Consider the following 11,313-nt stretch of genomic DNA (forward strand, 5'->3'; position numbering starts at 1 on the left):
ATCCAGAAATTAATCCATAAATGAATTTTTCGTTGATTTTCAGCACATTGCTCAGAATTCCAGCGTAAACATCTACCAGGTCAAGGTTCGGTTTGAACAATCAAACTTCCAACAAAAGACAACCTCGCCACATATGTCAAACATATGAATGCAAATTAGAAAAAACAACATACAACCTACCTAATAACTGTAAATGCAGCACCAAACTTGAAATAAATAATCACAAATCATGAACCAACACTTACTATAAGTCTATAACCAAGCCAAATTCAGAGACATTACACATGAAAAAAAAAAGAACATTCTGTTAAATTAGACTACGTCGGATTCGAACCCACATCGTTGCACAAACTTGTACATCGCTCTACCCTTGAGGTAATAGCCTTTATGAAAGATCTTGGAAGACCATTATGCAGAGAGCATAAACATACTCAACAACAAATTATTAACATGAAGTATATATTACATTAAAAGTAAATACGTATTATTACAATAACAAACACGCCGGGAAGATGAATCTGCTTGAGGTTTCATTTGAAACTTTAAATTCTAAAGTTAAATTTGACTAAATAGCATGGAAAAAAATAGGGAAAATTATCGACTGGAAGAAAAATAAAATAAAATAGATAACCTAATTAATTCTCAAAAATCAAATTAATTCTGCAAATCTAAACTAAAAATTAACAATTAAGCACAAAATACAATAACAAGCTAAATAATTACAACTACCAAGACAAGTGTGTTTACCATCAATGAGATTGTGAAAGTTGATGACCAAACGGAAGATAAAAGTTGAATTTGAGCGAAAAATCAGAACGATTGCAATCATTTGAATCAGAATCAGAGTAAAAAGATGATGAAGAATCGCAATCGTAAATTTTCTCAACAATTTTGCTTGCTTATGATCAATGATGATTAAAAACTGCATTGAAACAAATTAATAAGTAATGAAAGTACATTGATAATGGCGAAAATGAGATGAATCGGAGAAGACGGAATAAAATTTACGAAAAAATTGAAATGAAAACTATTGAATCGAAAGTACCTAAGTTGAGGAGGATAATGGTGGATGAAAAACTCAGTAGTAATGGCGGTCGAAAGCTCGGTATTAATGGCGAGTGACGAGATGAAGATGATGGAGCTGAAGACGAGTTGAAGAGAGAGAAGGAGACGCAGTAAATGAGTTGAGTAAATGAGATGTTAGCTGTGCATATGGTGAATAATAAAGGGGAATACGTGTCATCATCTGGTGAGTCTATAGTTATTAGATCCGACGGTTTAGGATGGGTACAGCTGCCTCACCCTAAGAAGGGTGCCTCACATGATTCAATCTCTCTCTCTCTCTCTCTCTCTCTGATTGGCATTTTGGGTGTTTGGAGTGGTCATTGAGTATATGATAATCTTCCTGTTTTGTAAAATCTATCTGGCTGGATGAACAGTGTATGAACAGTACCGTCGTATCTTGTGTCACCGTCCCTTGTGGTATCAGAGCCATGGAAGTAAGATTAATTAAGGAATTTAGAGAGTTATAGTTCAACATAACTTTTATCCTTATGAGCTTGATAAAACACGTTCTTGGTAACAAGAAAACTGTTAAAAACAGTGCAACTTATGAAGTAGATTTACCTAAAAATTTAGATCTACTTAATAAATGGACTATTCCAGAAATTGAAGTAAATAAGATTTATGAACTAGGCTTTTTTGAGAGTCTAGGATTAAAACAAGTAGTAAAAACTACAGAAGAATCAGTTTCTTTAGATAATGAAGAAATGTTTTTACAATTGCTAAATGATAAAGATCTAGAACCTTATAGGAAAAAGGATTATAGATTCCTCCATATAGGGCTAGTTCAAATAGCTTTTAAGCCTTTGACATTAGAAGGATTACCAAAAGCTTTATAGCGACTTTAAGAGATGGAAGAAATTTAGATTTTAAATCATCTATAATGGGAATAATAAAATCTAGTCTGGCACATGGACCAGTATATTTTGATGTTTATCCAAACTTGACAGTTTCTTTAACAGATAGTAATATTTTAGATACTTTAACTTTAAATGTTAAAACCCATGGTTATCATTATGCTCCGGGTCGGAAGTTATTTGTATCTCATTACAGGGATATATTATAAGCCATTATATACAATGAATCCTCATTGCAAGTTAGGCGATAAGGATTTAAATGAGACTATAATTATTGAATCTAATTTTTCTAAATCAAATATAACTACGAGGAGAAAAATTAAATGGGAAGAAATAACTTTTCCGGAAAATTGGAAAATAGAAAGGGCTATGAAGCCAAGACCAATAATTGATACAAATTTGTTAAATGTCTCACAAACGGGTGATGCATCTGTTAATTTGATTTTTGAAAATCAAATACCTTTATTAAAGGATAGAGCTTCTAGAATTTCTAGATCCAGCTCTGTAAGATCATTTATTTCTCCTTTAGAATATGAAATAGAAAGACCTATACCTTCTAGAGCTTCTACTTCTCAAATAAGAGAAGAAGATAATGAAAGTCTTCAAGAAGTTCGAATAAATGAATTTAAGAAATATAATGATAATATTCTAAGAGGTCATACTAATGAACCTCAGTTCGAGACCTTGTCTCAAATGAGTTATAACGGTCTTAATGGATAAAAACGGAAAGGTAGATTTTAGCTTTGGGAGCAAAGCTAGATGTTTAATTAAAAAGGAATTTAGTTTGCCTAAATGGGAAAAATTTAGAACTTGGTTTTTTAAGAATTTTGATAAAGATCAACAAAGAAAACTCCAAGATGAGTTTTATGAATACTGTTCTTCTCATAATCAAATTATGTACTTTGGAACTTGGTTCTATTCTATGTTCATAGAACCTCATATTTCTGTTCTGAAAAGAGCATATGAATTACCTAATAAAGAAGTGGTAAAAAGAGTCTATCCCCCATTGGAACAATTTCGTTATAGTACATGCGGTTTTACTGCTATATCAAAGCTGTTTACAGCCAAAGATGATGAATCTCCATTTAAAGCAACAAACTTAAATACAGTAATAGAACAAAATAATTACGCTAATCTAGTGCTATATATCGTTGGAGAACATTTAAGCTCCTTGCATAAAAAGATTGATGAATTAACTCAGTTACAGAATAATAAACAAGATAATATTAACAAAGATAGGATAATTTCAAAACCAAAATTTTCAGGGGTGAATATTCAAAGTCCTCCTGAAATTTCCAATTTTATTACAAAGGCTCCACTTAACTGGGAGAAAGCTTTTAAAGAGCAAGAAGAAATAAGTAAACAGATTGAGTTACAGCTTAGGAAAAAGCTTGAAAAGTTATCTTTAACAACTCTTAGTAATGGTTTTGTACAAAGTCTGTCAGATAATGAAAGTAACCGAAGGCAGGTTATGAAAGATGAATTAAATAGAATGGATAAAAGATGGGCAGAAAAACCGGCTCAAAGGTTATTCTATTACAATAGGCCTTCGCCTATAGATGTTCTTCATGAGGAACAAGAATACCAATTGAATAATAGTTATAGTGGAAAATGCATCTATGAATGGAACATAGATGGTTTTACAGATAAACAAATTTATAATCAGATCCATAGGATGATGATGTATGGTACTGTTTGTAAGAGTGTTGGTAATAGTGATGTCAACGTTGCTAGAATGATTACTGCAGGATTTACTGGCCAATTAAAAGGTTGGTGGGACAATTTTTTGAATCAAGAAGCTAGGACTACGGTTCTTGACACTAAAATAGATATGCCTGATGGTACACAAAAAGAGAATGCGGTGTATACTCTGGTAGTTAACATCGTTGAACATTTTACAGGAAGATATTCTGATAACAGTGAGAATATTAGAACCCTTTTACAGAACTTAAGGTGTAAAACTCTTACAGATTTTAGGTGGTATAAAGACACTTTTCTTAGTAGAGTTATGGAACTACCGGAAGCCTCCAGTGACCACTGGAAGTCTAAATTTGTGGATGGTTTACCCCATCTTTTTGCTGAGAGGGTTAGAAATAATCTTAGAAATGGATATACCTCTATTCCTTACAATAAATATACATATGGTAGTATTATAGGAACTTGTATTCAAGAAGGTTTAAATCTATGTAATGAGCTTAAACTAAATCAGCAGTTAAAAAGGCAAAATCTTCTTGAGAAGGATCAATTAGGAGAATTTTGCAATCAGTTTGGTATGGATGTATCCTATCCTAAAAAGAAAAAATATAATAAAAAGAATTTTAATGAACATCCTTTTTATAGAAAAAGAAGGAAAAAACATCATTATTCACAGGCAAAATTAGATAAAAAAGCTGAGAGAAAGACCTTAAGAAAATCATATAAGAAAGCTAAAAAATGGGAAACCCCAATTGTATGTTATAAATGCAATAAGGTGGGTCACATAGCAAAAAATTGTTGGGTTAAGAAAAAGATTTCTACCCTTAATATTGATGATAAAACCAAAGATGAGCTATATAAAATACTTCTTACAGATAATAAATCAGATAGCTCTAGTTCATCTTCTGAGGATGAAGTAAAAATAATGGATGAAGATTCATATTTATCTGAGTCTTCTGATACTTCTAGTTCAGAATGTGAACCATGTTCCCAGAATAAACCATGTTTAAAAGAAGAAAATGATCTTTACAATTTAATATCCCAATTTGAAGATCATAAGATTAATATGTTAGAATCTCATCACTGGGTTGAAATTTTACAAAAAATTAAAGATCCAGAAGTTAGGTCAAAAATTCTTGATCTTATGGGTGAAGCACCTAGTAGTTCTAATAGTTCATTTAAACCCCAAAATGATGACAAGGAACCTTATACTATGAATGAACTTTTTAAAGCAATAAAACAAAAGAAATTAGGTTCTAAACCTACATCTTTGCAAGATGTTCTTAAAGAAATAGAAAACCTTAAATCAGAAATAAAAAATATTCGTGGAGAAACGAAAAGCCAGGATATAAGAATATCTAATCTTGAAATGTTACAAGTCCTTAATCAAGATAAAGATTTAAGAAATGATTTAGAAAATATTGTGGAAAATAATGAAGTTATAGAAAAAGGAGAAGAATCTCCAAAAAATTACCAACTAATCTCTACAAAAACTAATTCAGAGTTTTTACAGACAATTGAATCTGTTATTCACCAAAAATGGTATATAAAGATTAATTTAAAAATTAACAATCATTTTGAAAATAATTTAATTGCTCTTGTAGACAGCGGAGCTGATTTAAATGTTATTCAAGAAGGATTAATACCTACCAAATATTTTGAAAAAACCTCTCATACTCTATCTCATGCGGGAGGGGAAAAGTTAAATATTGAATTTAAAATCCCTAAGGCATACATTTGTGTGGATAAAAAATGCATTGCTTCATCTTTTCTATTAGTAAAAGATAAATTAACCACTCCAGTTATATTAGGAACTCCTTTTATTAATCAACTTTATCCCATAACTCATGTGGATAATGAAAAAATTATTGCTACTTACAAAGGAGATTCTATTACTTTTAAATTTATTACCAAACCTATTACTAAGGTTTTACATCAAATTTATGACCATTTAATAAATAAGGAAAAGCAATTAAACTTTCTAAAACAAGAAGTTACAATGTTAACTCTTGATGAAAAATTACAAAATCCTAAATTACAAAGTAAAATTACTTTAATAAATAATACTTTTGCTAATACAATATGTGGGGATCATCCCTCTGTATTTTGGGACAGGAAGAAGTATGTAGTAACTCTTCCCTATGAAACAGACTTTGATGAGAAAAACATTCCAACTAAGGCAAGGCCCTGTCAAATGAATTCGGAATATTTGGCCTTATGCCAAAAAGAAATAGCTTCTTTATTAGATAAAAAATTAATTACAGCATCTAAGTCACCATGGTCGTGTACGGCTTTTTATGTTAATAAACATACAGAGCAAGAAAGGGGTGTCCCTAGACTTGTAATTAATTATAAACCTTTAAACAAGGTGTTAAAATGGATTAGGTATCCAATACCTAATAAAAAAGATTTATTGGACAGACTATATGATTCTGTGGTATTTTCCAAATTTGATTTAAAATCTGGGTATTGGCAAATACAAATACATCCAGATGATAGGTATAAAACAGCTTTTAATGTCCCATTTGGACAATACGAATGGAATGTCATGCCATTTGGCCTGAAAAATGCTCCTTCTGAATTTCAGAAGATTATGAATGAAATCTTTAATGATTATGTAGACTTTATTATTGTTTACATTGATGATATACTAGTTTTTTCCAAAACTATTGAAATGCATTTTAAGCATTTAGATACTTTCCAAAAAATTATTATTAGAAATGGATTAGTAATTTCTAAACCAAAAATGTCACTTTTCCAAACTAAGATAAGATTTCTTGGTCATAACATAGAAAAAGGAAGTATAATTCCTATTAACAGAAGTATTGAATTCGGATCAAAATTTCCAGATGAAATATTAGATAAGACTCAGTTACAAAGATTTCTAGGGAGTCTTAATTATATATCTCCTTATTATAAAAATATTGCTGAAGACACAGCTATTTTATATGATAGATTAAAAAAGAATGCAACTCCTTGGACAGAGGACCATACAAATAACTGTTAGAAAAATCAAAGCTAAAGTTATATCTTTACCTTGTTTATCTTTAGCCAATCCTCATTGGGAAAAAATCGTGGAAACAGATGCCTCAGATAAGGGGTATGGTGGTATATTAAAACAAATAGAACCAGTTACGAAAAAAAGAACTCCTTGTGCGATTTTATTCAGGTAAATGGAATAAAGCTCAAGGTAATTATGCTACCATAGCTAAGGAGGTATTAGCTATTGTTAAATGTATCTTAAAATTTCAAGATGATCTATATAATAAATCTTTTATAGTAAAGACTGACTGCAAAGCAGCTAAATATATGTTTACAAAAGATTTTAAACATGATGTGTCAAAACAAATGTTTGCAAGATGGCAATCTCATTTGGCACCTTTTGATTTTCAAATTATTTATAAAAAAGGTGAAGATAATCACCTTCCTGATTTTTTAACAAGAGAATATTTATGATCAAGATATATCAACATTATTTACAAAAAGTAAGACCTATGATCAACATTACATATCAGCATTATTTACAAAGAATAAAACGACATAGGGAGATAAAATACCAATATGACTATTTAAGGCCAAGATCTAGCTTTAAGCAACCCTTAAGAAAAAGGCTTTCAGCCTATTATATAGACTGTAAATATAGAACTTTAGAATTATATCGTTTACAAACTCATGAATGTATTGAAGGATTTATATACAATTAAAAATTGTCATATGCTTTTAATTAGGGTTGTTCCTTATGCAGATATATTTCAAATGGAACTATCCTCTTATAGAGGACGAGGAACCTCTTCTAGAGGAAGGGGCAGAGGAACCTCTGTTAGAGGTAGAGGACGGGGACAAGGACCTAACATCCTTGTTCAATATGGTAATCAAAGGTTGGTTGCAATGGAAACCAACAGATCAGAAGTAATAAGGAGACCGGATATACCCTAAGTTCTTCCTCGTACTCATCGTGATACAAACTATTATTAAAAAAGAGGATGATATGATCCTCAATGATAAAGAAGAAAGAGTTATACTCCTTCTGAATGAATCTGATAAAGAATGGGAAACAAATCCCTGGTATCTGCGAAAGAGATATCTTGGTAAACTGGGTTATACCTAGGAAACATACAAGTACAGACTCTTCTATGAAGAGATTCTTAAGAATAATGACTGTACTTTTAAACATTTTTATGCAGGAGAATCGATTAAGTTCTCAAAAATTATTATTGGGAAAATACATCCCATAAATGAATGGGGAATATCCCCCATGGAAGAAAAATCGATTATGATTAATAATACTCAAATGAAATATAATTACTGGGATTATATCCAGGCCTTTGATAAGGCATTATTATATGAAAATGAGTTTCAAACTCATACATGGTTTATTAAAATCAATGTGGACAATATGAATGTCCCTTCATGGTTTATTAAATGGTGGAATTTTTATGGCACCACCCCTGCAATTCTTCCAGAACTCTTTAAAGAGTATTTTGAACAATGGCAAGGGCTTAAGCCCTCTGGTCAGGACTATATTCCTGAGGATTTAAAGTTTTTTATGGAGTTTTCCATTCCATGGATATGGGGAGCAGTTCCTATAACTGGTTATACCCAGGATCTATTCTGTCTTAAAAATAGGTCTTATTCCAAATTTTGGAAGACAATGATGGAGGTTGATGCAAAAGGTGAACTTAACTCTATCATTACAATTAATTTGTTAAAAAGTAAGTTAACCTCTTACTTAGAAGATAAAGAAAAGGCTGATAAAAGCCGAAGAGGAAAGGAAATTGATGCTGTCATCAATTTATGGGCGGAAGAAGATTCCTTAGATATTGAGGATATGAGTGAAGAAGAAATTGAGGCGGCTTACCAAAAAGCCTACCAGAAAGCTCTGGCAAAAACTCTTAAAAAGAAAAGAGATGGTGAAGTCTCTACTTCTGATCTATCAATGGCTTCACTACACAGCCAAACATCATACAGCAATCTGATGCAGGATGCTCAGGATCCGGATGATGACATCCCACTCAGCAATGAGGATAAGAAAGCAGCAGAGTGGTTGAAAAATAGGATAAACTAAGGATAAATCTAGAAGAAGGACAGATGTCCAATACTATTTAAATCATTCAGTCTTATCTTTTATAAAGATAAAGTTGCTTTTATAAAAGCAGCAATTATGCTGTCGGTCATGACGTAAGTGCTTACGCACTCTTAGTTGTCTTTTGTTTTTCCCTCTGCTTATATAAAGAGGATTTGTATCATAGTTGAAGGCATCAGGTTTACTACTGCCTTCTCTCTCTCTCTCTCTCTCCCTTGTAAAAATTCTCTCAAGTAATTAAATAAACTTTCTTCTACTGAGCACAACCTTAAGTTTGTAAGTATTTCCTTTTATCTTTTTATTTTTCTATTTTTAATTAAAATTTTGAATTTAAGGATGAGCCTTATAGGCTAAATCCTTTATGTTGAACTATGACTAGCTAAAAGAATTAATTAATGTTCTTCCTGGTAATTATACTTTTGGTGATGATAATACTTGAAACAATATTACTCTTCATACCCTTTTAAGATCTGGCTGATAGTTTAAACTCTTTTTGGTTATTGTAAGCTCATAGGACCGTCCTGTTTACCCGTGTAGCCTGGGATTGGCGTTTTGGGTGTTTGGAGTGGTCATTGAGTATATGATAATCTTCCTGTTTTGTAAAATCTATCTGGCTGGATGAACAGTGTATGAACAGTACCGTCGTATCTTGTGTCACCGTCCCTTGTATATATATATATATATATGATAAGATTTGTATACATCAAGTTGTTTTAGAGTTTATTCGTAGTATTGTTCATCTTAGCTGGTTTTAATAATTTTGTATCAATATACAATATGCAATTTATATCTTTTCATAATAATATAGTTTATTAATCTTATAATATTGGTTGTTTGAAGACATGATTTTATTGCGGGAGTTAATTCAAGTTCACTAATGATCATATATTTCTTTAATGTAATAGTCAATCTTGCTGACATGCCATCTCACATTTTAATCTTAATATGATGTGTCAGCATATTAGAATAACTACAAAATAATTTTCTAAATTTGATTTAATAGAAAAGAAAAAAAGGCAAAATATGCTATATGAATATATAGAATATTCCATTTTCATTTCTCATATTATTCTCTAATACTAAAAGGGCTTTTCTAGAATGTGCCCAATAGGCACATGATAATAAATAATTTAGGCATAGGTTAATCTAAATTGTTTCATTAAATTTTTCAAATTTTCTAAATTGTCCTAATTACAATCACCCCTTCCTTATTTTTCTCCACACATGATTGGGTGAGAAGTATTCTAGGAGAGAGAATAGATTAATTAGGTTAATTATTTTAGATTTAGATAAGTCTTATCATGTGTCCTTTGGGCACATTTTAGAAAAACTCATACTAAAATTATGGAGGTTCTTTCCAAAATACAAAACGAATCCTAGATTCCACTGTTTTTTTTCCAGGAAAATGCTAAAATCATGGAGATATAAAAGAGTTTTTCATTTTCATATTATAAATTAGTAAATTTACTAACACAAATTCTTAAAAGAGACGGTCTCTCATTAATATAGTGAGAGACCATTCTCATAATAGGTAGCTATAAATTTTGTTTTTTATCTTTTTAATTAATTTCTAAGGGATATGGCAATACAATTTCCTTTTTTCATTTCCATATCATATAATAATTTACCCCGTAATAATAAGCGAAATTTCCGCTCGAAAATACAGCTCAATTAGTTCTCAATAAATCGCCTACAAAAAGAACAATAAATTTCTTATATCACATACAACTTCAATCATGTCTGTCGTTCATAATTAACAAAAAAAAAAAAAAAAAAAAACAAACTAAACTTATAGTATGGAGTCTCTGATATAATATTCATTGATTAAGTCCGGATCATGCTAGTTGGCAAAATATTTAATAGCTCATATTATGGTTAATAATTCAAACTTAATTAAAAATTATTATATTTTAATTATAATTAGCTACATTGATTTAAATTTTAAAAACAGACCCGTGAATTTCACGGGTTTAAAACTAGTGATGATTATAAAGACAATTACAGGCTAATGTTTGATACCTATATAAATCTGCTCCATAATTATTTGAGGTACATGCATTTTTGCAAATATATTCATGTTTTTTTTTCGGGATTACTTTTTCACATACGAACTTTACTCTTTCACATACGTTTTTTCATTAATTTTTCATATAATACCCTTTTACTAAACCTAAACAAATTAAGTCTTATACATATTTTTTTCCCTAAAATCGAATCTAATTGATCTAAAAACTTGAATAATGGATGAAAATTCTTCAATTAGTGAAATAATTTGTTGTTTCACAATATTAAAATGTTTGTTGAAATTATTAGGGTTTATTAATTAGTGAAATTAATTGTTTACTTGATTATCAATTTTTATCAATGAAGGCATGGTAGTTGGTGGACGGTCGTTCTGGGTGGTGCGCGACGATTAGGGTGGTTCATGAGGATTGTTCCTGGGATATTAATGATGGTGAACAACTGAATATACTACAAAAAAACTAAAATCTGTAAAACTAGCCGACTTAAAAATCCAATTCAATATTTCATTGATGGAAATTTTTCATAACCCAGAGGCAGCACCACAGTCCACAACATTTTCTTCTGAATAATTTGCTTAGGATTGCTGACTCC

The sequence above is a fragment of the Silene latifolia genome, chromosome 1 (genome assembly GCF_048544455.1).
Source record: "Silene latifolia isolate original U9 population chromosome 1, ASM4854445v1, whole genome shotgun sequence".
Taxonomy (NCBI): domain Eukaryota; kingdom Viridiplantae; phylum Streptophyta; class Magnoliopsida; order Caryophyllales; family Caryophyllaceae; genus Silene; species Silene latifolia.